Consider the following 13,222-nt stretch of genomic DNA (forward strand, 5'->3'; position numbering starts at 1 on the left):
GGGCCTGGCCATGTGGCGAGGGGACAAGGGGCCATTTTGAAGCCAGACAGTGTGCTTTGAGCCATAGGCCTGCACTCAGCCTGCCCTGTTTTTGCCCATTATGCCCAGGGGTAGTGAGTGGTGCATGGACCAAGGCTTTGTGTGAGGCCTCTTGAATTTAAACATCATTGAGGGTATGGATGGCATTGGAATGTTGTGTTTTTTGTGTGTTTTTTTACTTTTTTGTGGGTTCTGTTGGGGACTGACCATGTGGGTGGGGGCGATTTAGACGCCTGGTCCAGACAGGGCCTTGCCATGTGGCTGGGGGCCAAGGGGCTGTTTTGTAGCCAGGCAGTGTGCTTTGAGCCATAGGCCTGCACACGGCCTGCCCTGCTTTCACCCATTATGCCCAGGGGTAGTGAGTGGTGCTTGGACCAAGGCTTTGTGTGGGGCCTCTTGAATTTAAACATCATTGAGGGCATGGATGGCATTGGATTGTGGTGTTTTTTGTGTGTTTTTCGACTTTTTTGTGGGCGCTGTTCGTGCCTGACCATGTGGGTGGGGGCCATTTTGAGTCCTGGTCCAGGCAGGCCCTGCCATGTGGCGAGGCGACAAGGGGCCATGTTGAAGCCAGGCAGTGTGCTTTGAGCCATAGGCCTGCACTCAGCCTGCCCTGTTTTTGCCCATTATGCCCAGGGGTAGTGAGTGGTGCATGGACCAAGGCTTTGTGTGGGGCCTCTTGAATTTAAACATCATTGAGGGCATTGATGGCATTGGATTGTGGTGTTTTTTGCGTGTTGTTTTACTTTTTTCTGAGTGCTGTTGGGGACTGACCATGTGGGTGGGGGCCATTTTGAGGCCTGGTCCAGACAGGGCTTAGCCATGTGGCTGGGGGCCAAGGGGCAGTTTTGTAGCCAGGCAGTATGCTTTGAGCCATAGGCCTGCACCCAGCCTGCCCTGCTTTCCCCCATTATGCCCAGGGGTAGTGTGGACCAAGGCTTTGTGTGGGGCCTCTTGAATTTAAACATCATTGAGGGCATGGATGGCATTGGATTTTGGTGTTTTTGTGTGTGTTTTTCAACTTTTTTGTGGGAGCTGTTCGTGCCTGACCATGTGGGTGGGTGCCATTTTGAGGCCTTGTCCAGGCAGGGCCTGGCCATGTGGCTGGGGGACAAGGGACCATTTTACAGCCAGGCAGTGTGCTTTGCGCCATAGGCCTGCACTCAACCTGCCCTGTTTTCGCCCATTATGCCCAGGGGTAGGAAGTGGTGCATGGACCAAGGCTTCGTGTGGAGCCTCTTGAATTTAAACATCATTGAGGGCATGGATGGAATTGGATTGTGGTGTTTTTTGTGTTTTTTTTTACTTTTTTGTGAGTGCTGTTCGGGACTGACCATGTGGGTGGGGGCCATTTTGAGGCCTGGTCCAGACAGGGCCTGGCCATGTGGCTGGGGGACAAGGGGCCGTTTTTTGAAGCCAGGCAGTGTGCTTTGAGCCAAAGGCCTGCACCCAGCCTGCCCTGCTTGCCCCCATTATGCCCAGGGGTAGTGAGTGGTGCATGGACCAAGGCTTTGTGTGGGGCCTCTTGAATTTAAACATCATTGAGGGTATGGATCGCATTGGATTTTGGTGTTTTTTGTGTGTTTTTCCACTTTTTTGTGGGTGCTGTTCGGGCGTGACCATGTGGGTGGGGTCCATTTTGAAGCCTGGTCCAGGCAGGGCCTGGCCATGTGGCTGGGGGACAAGGGGCCATTTTGAATCCAGGCAGTGTGCTTTGAGTCACAGACCTGCACCCAGCCTTCCCTGCTTTCACCCATTATTGGTGCATGGACCAAGGCTTTGTGTGGGGCGTCTTGAATTTAAACATCATTGATGGCATTGGATTGTAGTGTTTTTTGGGTGTTTAACTGATGTTCCTCTGGCTTCCTTTGCTTTTAGGTGCACAAGAGACCCACCAGTGCCAGAAAGAAGTCCTGCAGTGATGTGTGCAGCACAACGTCACATGACGTCATGTGTGGCCACAGGCAACTCTGCAACTCTTGCAACTGTGGCCTGCTGTTCTGACATTTAAAGAAGATGGGCCCAAAGAAAGGTGGCCTTAGCTCCTCTATGAAGAAAGTTGCCACTGCCAGTAAGAAGGAGCAGAAGAAGCAAGTGGTGCCACTTACCAAGGAGACTGGTGTGCCCACAAACACTTTTTTGGGGGAAAAAAACAATGCCTGCAGCAGCGGGGTCCGCCGGGGACCAAGCTGGGAGCTGCACCTCCGCTTCATTGGTCTCAGTGCCACCACACCAAGTTAGGTCCAAGTCCATGAGTGCTGTAGAGGCAGCCACTTTGGTTGTTCAATCACCATCGACCAGTGATGTTGGCTCATCGCAAGAAAGTAGCATACAATCAATGCAGGATGTACCTCAGCTCACAAGTGTTCAACAACCACAGCCGCAACGACAACCACAGGTGCAACTAGTGCAAGTGCATATGCAAGGAAAGGCACAAGTACATGCACAAGGAGAGGCGCAAGTACATGCGCAAGGAGAGGAGCAAGTACATGCGCATAGAGAGGCGGAAGCAGAGGCGCAAGGAGTGGCGCAACTAGAGGCGCATGGAGCGGCACAACTGCCCACAATTCTTGTTCCTCCAGAAGTAGGAGCACATCAGGAAGTCGAGATTCCAGCGGAGGTATCATCCAAGGAAGCCACTCCTCCTGAGGATGATCCATTGTCTTCCAGATCCCCTGCAAGAAAAAGGTCAAGGAGGACTACTACAAGTTCTTCTTCAAGCACCCTTCCCTCTGATGATCTTGATCTTGATTGGAACCCACAAATGCAGTCTGGGGGGGAGGCACGCCATGAGCCGACAAAGGTAGCTAAGCCTAAAAGGAAGGTTCCCGCAAGGCTTCCACTTATGGGTGATGACGACGAACAAGAAGTGATGTCTTCTGCTGCTGATGAACAGTCTGACGATGACCCAGTCATCACAGTCGTCACTCCAGCCCCAGGGGGCATTAAGCAGACAAACATTTTGACCCTAACCTGAATGGCTGCTGAGCGGGATGTGGGCGGTGTGGCACTGGTACCACCACCAATGCAGTTAACTACAACACCAAAATGACCTACAGCTTCCATATTTTCTCGTCAGAAGGACCGGCAGGGACCTCCATCCAGCTCGACCTCCATTACCTCAAGTAGTGGTGCTGTAAGTGAACAACAGAGTCGAATCAGCCACGCCCATCCTCCACTTCATCTGGCATTGAAACTGAAAGTAGCACCTCCACCACCAGCAGACATCTCCAGTCCCCAGTTTGGGACTTCTTTACTGTTAGCCTAAAGGCGGAAAACATGGTCATTTGTTCGATTTGAAAAATATCAGTTAGTCGGGGTAAGCTTGGAACCAACTATGGTACCGGAGGCCAGAGATCTCATCTCAAAAACACCACACTATCCAGTTGGTGGCACACCTAAGTAAGGTCCAGGAAGCCAAAAGAAAAACAAATCCAAATGTATCCATTGATATTGCATCTGATGATGACGAGGGGCTGATAGTGCAGGGGGGAAGTGATGAAGCGACAGACATTTTTTCTGGAACACCCGGTACCCCTGGCAGCAGCACTGCAGTGGTAGCACCCACACCCTCTACCCCTGCAACATGTATGAGGCACACTAAGAGTCTGGGAGAGACACCAATGCGAAAAAGTACATCAATGAGCCTAACTGGTTTGAAGAAGTCGGCATCATCATCATCACGTAAAACGGTCCAGACCACCATTAGCGGAATGTTTTGGTCGGACGCACCATTTGAACGCAACCACCCAACGGCACGTCTGTGTAACGCAAAGCTGCCTAAAATGCTAGCGCTGGACCCTCTCCCTTTTTCTTTTGTGGAAGGGGTGGGTTTTCTAGAATTTGTGGCAACAGTCTGCCCTAAATGGAAGGTTCCTAGCCGGTCCTATTTTTCCAGAGTTGCTGTTCCAGCACTACATCAAGATGTGCTGAAGGTGATTGGCGCAGCTATTCAGAAGAGTGCTGTTGACACTATCCACCTGACAACAGACATGTGGACCATTTGCCAAGCCCTTGATTACATGTGCATCACTGCACACTGGGTCTCTGTTGCAGGGGGTAAAGAAAAGGTAAAAGCAGGTGTTGACATGGACACAGTTTTTCAAGCTACTCGAAAACATGCAACAGTAGCCATGTTTGCCATGGAGAAAACTCATACTGCACCTAACCTTATGGAGGAGTTTGATAGGAAGGTCTATGAATGGCTGGAACCAAGAAATCACATGATTGGTTATGTTTCCACGGATAATGGCAGTAATATAGTTAAGGCCATGCATCTAGGTGACTATTTCATAGTGCTGTATTTGGCGCACAGTATTAACATTGTTGTGCAAGATTTTTTGAAAAAAGAAACAGCAGTCAACAAGTTACTGACCACCTGCCGAAGAATCTGCACACATTTCAGCCATTCTTTTAAGGCCCGGAAGGAGCTGAGGAGCATTCAACATGAACATAGACTGCCAGTCAAAGGACTCATCCAGAAGGTTGCAACACGTTGGAACTCAATCTTTTACATGTTTGAGCGTTTGTCTGAGCAGTGGGGGTAATCAATGAGTATGTCTATAAACTGGGTTCTACTATGAAAGACATGAGGCTAGAGTTGGAGGAATGGAAGCTAGTTGCAAGCCTGACAGACATGCTTCATCCTTTTGAGGTCTTTACGCATGAAGTCAGCAGGGAGGACTGTACTTTGGGCAAAGCTATCCCATTTTTGCGCATGCTAGAGCACCAACTGAAAGCGGTGTCTTCAACGTTCCGAGATGATGCTGAAAAGCAAGGCGCATATCAGTTGGCGGAGAGGTTATTAAGCGGCCTAGTTAACAATGAAAGGCTTAAAAAAATACATACAGAACAACATTACATTTGTGCCACTATTCTGGATCCACAGTAAAAAAGGAACTGGTCAGCAAAGTATTCATTCCTTTTGATGCAGCAGATGTTTCAAAGTACAAACATTGGCTAGCTGTGTCAGCCACTCGGTTCGAAAAAGAGCGGCAGAAAATTGAAAAAGCCGGCAGAAGTACAACTGAATCAGCAGGTCATCCGTCGTCAAGTTCCACTTCTGAATCTGTGGCCGAAGGGAGTCACTTTCCCTCACAGCCGTTAACGACACCAGCAACCTTATCACCATCCTCACCTGCACTAGGCCCAGCCATAATATTGTCGGAAGCAGATTGACTAACTCATCAAGGGTTTGATTGTTCCAGTGATACAAAGGCCACAGATGGTACGCAAAGTGGAGCAACCCTGGAGAACCTTCAGTCGATGGTGCAGGCCTATCTGGATGACACAACAGAGGTCTTCGTTAATCAGAACCCATTGCTGTATTGGTATAGGAAAAAGGCTCTATGGCCACTGGTCACCAACCTGGCTCTTAATTATTTGTCTTGCCCACTCACAAGCCTGTCTTCTGAACGTGTTTTCAGTGCTGCTGGTGCCATTGTAACTTCAAAAAGGACCCGCCTCTCGCCCAAAAATGTTGAGAGGTTAACATTGATCAAGATGAATCAGCACTTCATACCACCAGATTACAAAATACGTGAATACACGCAGGAAGAAGAGGATACCGACTTAGGTGACGGAAGTTCTTCTCTGTTACCCGACCTACTCCTGTCTCAATTCATAGAGTTTGAGGACAAGCTATACTTCCCTGACACCGAGGCCTGAAAATGACTTCTTTTTTTTTCGTCCTTATTCAGTTTTATTCCTGTGTGTCTTTGTTTGTTTTGCAACTTTTATCACAACAAAACTCTAATCACCTAATCAAGTCTATCAGCAGCACTGTCTTCATCTTCTTTCCTTATTGATTTAAAGGTGCTACAGTCTATATTCCTGAGGTTCACAAGTTCACAACTCAATCATGCTCCTCTATCCTCCTCCTCCAGACTCCCCCTATCCATTTCCCTCAAGGCAGATGGCTGCATTACACAGAACAAACAAAGAAACGTTGTCTTCGTAGGCGAGTCCCCTCAAGTGGGACTGGAATTACTGACTACATGCTTGCTGATTGCTGACAGTTACTTCTGAAATTGACAGGAGAGGCTGCCCTGTGGGCCCTCACTTTCAAAAGAAGATGCGGACAAAAAGTGGATCGGGTAAGGAATACTGAGAAGAGGATGGCATGCAGTGGACAGCAATGGCTGCCTGGGTCTGATGAAAGCAATTGCTATTTGTTTGTTGTGAATGAAATGAATCATATGTCTTCTGTTATTATTTAATCTTTTACACACCAAATGTAACTCAAGTCAACTCTGCTTTTTTACCTTGTTTAATTCAAATTGTACTGCAACTGCAGGGGCCACTATGTTGCATTTTCCAATATGCAAAATGTCCTTGGGCTTACTGTTTGCCAATATACCATGATGATTGATTAAATAATATATCTTTTTTCTTTACAGTCACTCACTGGGATGGATGGATTATCAGCATCGGTTTACGGAAGAATTTTGGCCAATTTGTGGGTGGCAAACAGGTAAACTAGTCTACAACAACTACTACAGCAGAACTACATGTCTGTCTAGTCGTGGTATGGAGTGGTCAAGGCAGTATAGTGTGTTGTTGTTATGCCAGCAGTTCATGGACAATTGGGGCTATGTGGCTTGCTGCATACAATTAGATATGCTTTGTCTGTCTGTGGCAAAGAGCCTAGGTATGCTACTTCAGGTTGCTTCACTCAGTGGTGCCTGCCTTGACCATCTGCATGGCCCTGACGCAAGCATGGGCCAAAAAACTGTTCCGCTCGTGAAATTTGCAGTTTTTTCGGCGGCAAATTCGCAATCGGCGAATCTTGCCAAATTGCAGTAAATTTGCGAATTCATGAGCGTAACAGATTTTTGACCCATGCTTGCACAGGGCCATGCATGCAGACGGTCAATGCAGGCACCACTGAGTGAAGCAACCTGATGTAGCATACCTACTAGGCTCTGTGGCGCAGACAGACAAAGCATATCTAGGGTTTAGGGTTCAGTGCGGTTTACTAGGGTTTTTGGGTTCAATTTGGTAGGGTTCCCGGAGTCTAGGGCTCAGGGCCCGATGTAGGCTCGTTCATAATGACGTTGGCACAGTTTAAGAGGGGTTTGGCATTTTTTGGTCCAGAATTGACCGAATTTTGGCCATTTTTGTGTTTTGCGGGCGCGTGTGTTTGGGTAAAAAGTAGTCGTACACCTTCCAGTGGATCGATTTTGTTCTGCCTGCTGAGATTCTTGGGAATCGCTGGAACAAGTGTACTAGTAAGTTTAAAGAGGAACGATTTTGGGGGGCTGTTTGGGGTGTTTTCCATTTCTGGGGGTGGGTCGAGGGGTCTGGGAGCACTGCTGGGAAGGTCTAATTTTGATTGCAAGTGGTTTGAGGAAAATCCATGGTGGAAAAGGGGGGTTTGGGCCGAGTTGCAGAGCTCGTTTTGCACGATTTAAAGGTAAGCCTCGCTGAGGATATCACTCCTGTGTGTTTTTTGGGGTGCTGTTTGGGGTGTTTTCCATTTCTAGGGGTGGGTTGAGGGGTCTGGGAGCACTGCTGGGAAGATCTAATTTTGATTGCAAGTGGTCTGAAGAAAATCCATGGTGGAAAGGGGGTTTGGGCCTAGTTGCAGAGAGCGTTTTGGCATGGTTGATAGTTAGGCCTATAGTATCGCATGTTTTTGGGGGGCTCCTTGGGGTGTTCTAGATGTTTGGGGGTGGGTTCAGGGGTCTGGGAGCACTGCTGGGTAGATTGCAAGTGGTTTGAAGAAAATTAATGGTAGAAAAGGGGTGTTTTGGGCCTACTTTCAGAGTGCGCTTTAGCACGATATTCAAGTAGGCCTTAGCCAAGTTGCAGTACCGCATGGTTTTGGGGGGCTACTTGGGGATATTCTAGATTTTTGAGGGTGGGTTGAGGGGTCTGGGAGCACTGCTGGGAAGGTCTAATTTTGTTCTAAAATAGCAGTTTACACCTACCTTGGGGGGAAAGATCAGCAAAATTCGCCCACACTTATTTATCTTTGAAAAGGAGATTCAGAGTACGCTTTTCTAAATGATGCTTGTATGTATTGTAATACTGTCGACTCTGAAACTGAAAGTGTTATTTTTGCACTACACCGAGTACATTATATTTTTTTCTCCGTGGTGTGTTAATATCACTTCCTGTTTTTCCATCAACAATTACAGGCCGTCTTTTATCCTGTGCAATGGGAAAAAGGATGAACTCAGGCTTACCATTAGCGAGCCGCAATTCAGCATCCACCAGGCAGGCAGTGTACAAGGTGTCTTCTGGTCTCCAACATTGATCGCCGGAGTGTCATATGGAATGGAGGAGTACTGCAAAAAGGAGGAATGGCTGGATGCATGCAGATTCCCAAATTCAACAGGACAACTAAAACAATATAAAGTTACAGTATCCATCTTCATTTCCACTTATCTTTTAAGTAATGTTATTGATGTGAACTTCTATGAGTGTGAATTCAATTCATCCCTCCAGCCATTGTATACTTTTTTCTTTACTATTTTTTAAACTAATTTAATGTACAAAGTCGTTCTCTTCCCTCTGAAGGCAGATAGGCAAGTGAAATTGCGTAATTACTGCAGTCCTCTACTGTCACATTGTTTCTTCATAGTTAGTACACTGTAAAAAGTACTATTTACTTTTCAGTAACCTATATATTTAGCAAACAACTTCATGCATGCAGTAGTACATGCACTTCCTTTATGTCCCTTAAAAGATTTATGGATAGCTTTGTATCCAAAATTTGTTTATCTTCATTTGTTGTTTGTCCATGCTGTGTTTTTTTTCCTCTCTCCACAAAACTTTCCCCACAAACCCCATTCCCATCCAAGTTCCAAACCCTAACCCTCTTCCCCGGGCTGTTTGGTTTTCATTAAGGTGTGAGTAAATTACAACAATAATTCCACACACTTGCTGGGGAGGATAAGGTGCAAGCAACCTCCTCAAATCAATTTTAAGGCAGCTAGATGAATCCTAGGATATTGTAATTCTGGTTAAAAAAACAACTATTTTAAAATAAATTCTAAATTTCATGCCCACCATCGATTGGATCCGTTGTCAACATCATAATCCTACATGTCAAGAAGACTTGTTACGCTGCTGTGTCACTGTTCTTGTTGTAGCCATAATCATCCATGCAATTCCTTTTTCCCCATACTTATCGTAAGCATTGCTTAGGCTACTGTTCCTTCTAATACTCCTCTCAGGCCACTCAATGTTTCATTTTTTTACTTTGTTTTTCATATGCTGCTACTGCTAGTGTGGTACCACTCCTACTAACACCACAACAACGGAATTTCGGTCCTGGATGGCGTAATCGCCATTAGCCATGAAGCCAGCGCTGTGCCTAGCTCTATTTTCAAACACGAATCACAGGTAAGATAATCATTTTGGGGAGGTAGAATAATGGGCTAGGACTCAGAGGAGAGACTGACAGTAGTACTAGTAAAGTACTAGTAGGCCAATTCAATTCACTAATTTTGTTAGTGGCACTTTTGAAAATTTTTGGACGTTTTAGATAAATCCTGCTGGTAAGTTTGAGGAAACCAAACGTGCCGTAACCCCCGCCCACTACCCAACAAAATAACATCAGCGTGTACACTATGTTGAAGTATGTAAAATAAATAATTATATATTTACCCTAACAAAAATAAACTAGTCCCATCCCTCCCTTACCCAAACAATTGTCCATTTCAAATAGTCCTCTGAAAAGTCTCAAATAATCCCCAACTCCCGATTCCCACCCCCCCCCCCAACAGTCTTTAAAAAAGTGGCAAGGGACCCGTCGCTCCTTGCGGAGGTCCCGAAGCTGTCGCTCAAGATTGTCCACCTTGCGCGCCAGGTATTCCACTCTGAGGCGTAGGCGGCGCAGGCGTGCCAAACAGGGTCTGGGGGGGCCAGCTGCTTGTGTTGTTGCAGCTGAGCGGCGGCGGAAGGCTGTCCGAGCATGGCGCCGTGCTGGAGGCTGCTGGCTGGTGGACACCGGGGCACTGGAGGAGGTTGTTGACGCCCCTTCCTCCTGTTCCCGAGCCCACAGCCGGCGATATTCCACACAAATGGCCTCCAGCTTCCGGGCCCTGGCACAAACAGCCATCTCCTGTCTGGTGAGCTTTTTTGGAGCATCTATATGAAGAAAGAAAGAAAAATAATGTAACGAATACTCTTTAACAATAACACAAAATAATTCAACAGAAAGTTGTCTCACAGTAACACTAGCAATTTGCAAGCACAGTATAACATTTTGGCATGTATCTTTCCGCCATCTTTGTAGGCCTGTAACAGTGGGAGTTTCAGGAATCTACTACTAGGCAGCAGTATGGACTCAATACATAGTCAGAGAGTCAGAGAGTACACCAGTATTCTTCTTTTTTTCTCTAGTTTTGCGAAAGAAATTTCTTGTACGTGAACTTGTGGTAGCCGGCATAATGCCACCTCAGTCAGCGTGCACCCAAGAAAAAGAGACACAAGCCATGATGACGCAGACTTGCATGCATTACTTTAAGCAGTACATGCAGGTGGGGATAGGGAAGCTCTTACTTTGGTATTGTATTGTATTGTGGCATACTTGTATAGCGCAACCTGTCACCACAAAGGGCATCCTGGCGCTTTGACCCGTACTCAGAGAGAAAGCAATAGCTCAGCCTATCCTAGGAAAAAGATAAGTTTTTAGAGCCTTTCTGGTATAGGGGTGACACTGGCAATACTCGGTTACATCGGGGGCTACTGCTCAATGTAATTTATATTTCGCACTGCCCCCTCGGCCTTCCGTACTACAAAAGGAAAATGAAGATTATTCATTTCTGATCATGTATCCAGCCGATCACATGATCTCTTTGCTTATATGATGGGTGACTTTAGATGCTTTGTTGTGATAGATTGAGTGAACAACAGCTATAGTCCACCCATGATTAACACAGCAGAAAGAAAATTATGAACATAGGGAGTGAGTGTGGTAACCATAATTGCCGGAGGAAGGGACTTGACCTGATATAATTGTAAACTATACAATACACACACAATATATGCTGTGCTTGCAAAGTAAACTACTGTACTGTTAATTTAGGCAAGGGAGAGTTTTTGAACAATCACAACTTGAAGTATTTGGATTTCCTCTGCTTTGCTACTCTGGCACGGACATGCTGTTCAAACAAAGTAACACTCTTCATGCACTGAGCGTCTACTCTACATACACCTCTGCTATGTATGGGGAAGAAGATACCATCCAGGCTTCCAAAGTAAACATCTATCATTCTTCTTAATGTCTCAACTTTACTTTTTCTCAACAACCAAATAACACCCTTTTCATTTTATTTGGTAAACCACCGTCTTGACTTGCATTTGAGTTTCACCCAAATAATATATTGCAATGCACACCACACATGAATTTTCTGATTCACCCATACAGGCAGTAATTTTTTCTTTCTCCTCCAACCATCCTTGCTTCAAGCAGCCATCCATCTGATTTCTTCCTATCAGCCACCTCTGCCTGCATTCAAAAACACATATCATTCTTTACAGTCATAAATGTTACGACTCGCTCGTCCTTCCATTGACCCTAAGTTCTTTCCCTTTTTGTTCATCACATCCCTCAATTCCATCTGATATGACTTGGCTTCACGATAAAAGTTTCCCAGCTGATTTGAAGTCAAATAGAGGGGGGTCATTGCTTACTCGAGAACTACTGCCGCTAATGCTATTGCTAAGTCAAGGGTGACTGTCTTCTCCGTGATTGGCTAAAATTTTAGTTCTAAATCAGTAACTGTTCTTAACAGTACAGTGTACTTGTAGTAGTGTACTTTCTACTGTACAGTACATCAGACACTCCTTTGCGAGCCTACTATAAAATGTCAATAAGCAAGGAGTATAATAATAACTTACCACCATCCGCCGCTGCTGAGCCATCCCCCTCAGCTCCTCCTGGTGGCACATGTGGCGCCGCCGCATCCGCCCATGGAGTGGACCCCACCGCGCTGCTGGCCCCGGCACTGGTGGTGGGAAGTGCTGCATCCGATGGTGTGATGCCTAGAAAATACAAGTCATATTTTTAGATCCCATACACCACCCTCTATTTCATATCATAATGGAAGAGAAAATGTTAAACAATTTTTAATTATTGGGACTGAAAAGAAGTCACAGTTTTGGGAAGGGTGTTAACTTATATGCTTAGCCATAACATGCAACTCTTTTTGGCACAACTGATGAATGCTTGCTCTTTAACATGCAACTTTTTATAATTACAGACAGAACCAACTACTCCTTATCACCACCAGGAGGACTTGAAGTTCCAACAAGGTGAGGGGTCCCGACTCCCGCACAGTTACTTCTGACTGAGGTATGCGGAAAGTCAAACTGCACCTATCATCAACAATGTCCTATTTCTCTTGTCCATACTTCTGTATGTGCAGAATAGTCCCTGAAACACTAGCGGTATGGTATGTGCTACTATAAAATCAAAAAGCCAACTACTAGCTTGCTCTTGGTGTACATTGACATTTTGTTGTTGGAAATTGTCAACGCACTAACGTTAAGAAGACTGGAATAGAAAGCAAGGGCAACCCAGAGGACTGCACTCGGTGCCTCTAGAGCTATTGCTGTATCAGAGTTTTGTTTAACACTGTTTGCCAACTGGGCAAGCTTAGCTACCTACACAGACCAACTCATAATATTAGTAAATAGTAGTAGCACAGAGAGTGATGGTAGAGAGGCAGGAAAAGAATGTATAAACAGTCTACAAGAAGATCAAAGACTATTTTGTAAAAAATAGAATTAGGAAACAGTTTGGAATGAATAGGAGCTGTAAAAGTTAGGGAAGTATATTATATTAACAACAGAATAACTTACTGGGACCAGCAGAAGAGCCTGCAGAGGACCGTTCCTGCCCACCTTTGACACGGTAAACCATAAAATCCTCATAAACCGTCTATCCGATCTGGGAATTTCAGGAGAAGCCCTGGGCTGGTTTAAGTCCTACCTGAGTGATCGCACATTTCAGGTGTTTGAAAGCTCGGCCGTCTCTTCAAGCAGACCGCTGGGATGTGGGGTGCCGCAGGGCTCCTCGTTGAGCCCTACGCTTTTTAATGCATATATGAGGCCACTGGCTGGGATTGTTCGTCCGCATGGTATTAACATCATTACCCATGCGGATGATACTCAGCTAGTTGTCTCCCTTGTGCAAGGGAACAACTGCCAACCACAAACCAACCTAGCG

Source organism: Lissotriton vulgaris, chromosome 2_1 (assembly GCF_964263255.1).
Source record: "Lissotriton vulgaris chromosome 2_1, aLisVul1.2, whole genome shotgun sequence".
Taxonomy (NCBI): domain Eukaryota; kingdom Metazoa; phylum Chordata; class Amphibia; order Caudata; family Salamandridae; genus Lissotriton; species Lissotriton vulgaris.